We start from the raw sequence: 1,827 nt of genomic DNA, 5'->3' as shown, positions 1-1,827 counted from the left end.
AATTTATGATTAAATCAAAATGAAAAGTTTTAAATCTTTTGAGTATTAAATATTTAAAAATAGAGATGTTTACATAATTGTTAACAAAACTGTTAGAGATATTACAACTTGTCTAATATTTAGTAAGAACACATTTTATTAGTTATGACCTGTTTTTATTATCCAAGAATCCAACCAAGCAGATTGCACATATTGGCCCTAGACCAGTCTGTAGCCAAATATTTATTTTTCTTAACATAAAAGATATCTAAATGTATGTAAAATGTTTACTACTTTACTGTATGAAACAAATCCCATGTTCATAAATGGATAATATAAAAACAAAATTATGCCTGCCTCATTTTTATAGCATTATCACTACAGATAAGCATTAGATAAAAATAACTTTAAAAGTATTATTTTTTTTAAAATTTGGATAACTAACTTAGAAGGAGGTTGTGAGAATTATGGAATTATATTAAATAACAATATGATTTCCTTTCTAATGAAGTATTATCAGTTTTGACATTCATTACTTAAGATGAGTATACAGAATTTTTTAGGGTTCTTAGTATTTATTAACATAATTAAAATTTAGACATAACCCTAAATAAGCCACAAATTTACTTAAAATTTCTTCAAAACAAATATTCTACTCTGCTGTATATGTACATATATATATATATAAATTACAGTAGAGTAAGGCTCTGTTGATTTTGAGACCAGACACGCTAAAAAAAAATACAAACAAACAAACAAACAAACAAAAAAACCCTTAACAGGTATCCAGGTACGATGGCAGTAAACAGAGACAGAAGCAAAGAGAATAAAAGTAAAAGGATATTAAAAGAAGCTGTCATAGGAGAAAGACACAAGAAAGAACGTGACTTCAAAAATACTTCTAAAACAATGAAATAAGGGATAACGCAATTGCCAGTGTACAAATCATCTATTGGAATAGATGGATGGAGAAATTGAATGTGGATGTGCTGAAAGTGTTCTGATAATGGAGAGGAAAAGCAGCAAGTATTAGTGACCTAATCTTTAGGAGAAAGAAATTCAGAAGCAAGAGATTAAATCAGTGTGAAGATATGGTAATGGAAATTCTCAAATATAACAGTAGGAATACGAAATGAGAGTTGATGAAACAAAAATATCCACTTGATACTTAGCAAAGTTTTATGCCACGTATGCTCCTTGTGCTATAGCTGAACCTCCTATTAAGTTAAGTGAAACTAGCAGAAAGTATAAAAAGTACAAGAACAAGAAGCCAGACAATATTAATAAAAAATCATCAGTATGGGTGTCTTATTGTTTTTATGTTTCATCTGTGGCTTTTTCATTCTGCCAGCATAAAAATATAAACAGGTGGATATACAGGTGAAGAGAAAGAGGGGGGAGAAAAAAAATAAAAGTAAAAAGCAACTTCAAACAACCACTTACTATAGACTCAGGTGTTTTGTTTTGTTTTATTTTGGTTTAATATATTTTCCTCTTCTTGACTTATTAAAATTGAAAAATATTCATTTTATTTGTTTAAAATAAACTACTCCAATAACCAATTACTTAACTGTTAAGTAAAGATGAACTATTAAGAAAAAATTTGGAAAAGAGAATGGATTTAGTAAATATTAGAGAATTGATAAAAATAATTTACAAACTGGTGAATAAAGGTGTTTATAATTAAATTAATTATCTTTTGGTTCATGACACAGTATTTAATGCCTGAGTGTTTGCATATTTATATTTGTGTGTGTATGAGTTTAAATTAGCAAGAACATTCTTTCTAATATGATTCTGTCACTTAACCCTGCTTTCTGTCTAATGGGAGCCACTTTACTATCCATA

Source organism: Pteropus vampyrus, unplaced genomic scaffold (genome assembly GCF_000151845.1).
Source record: "Pteropus vampyrus isolate Shadow unplaced genomic scaffold, Pvam_2.0 Scaffold4, whole genome shotgun sequence".
Lineage (NCBI taxonomy): Eukaryota > Metazoa > Chordata > Mammalia > Chiroptera > Pteropodidae > Pteropus > Pteropus vampyrus.
This window is presented reverse-complemented; position numbering follows the sequence as displayed.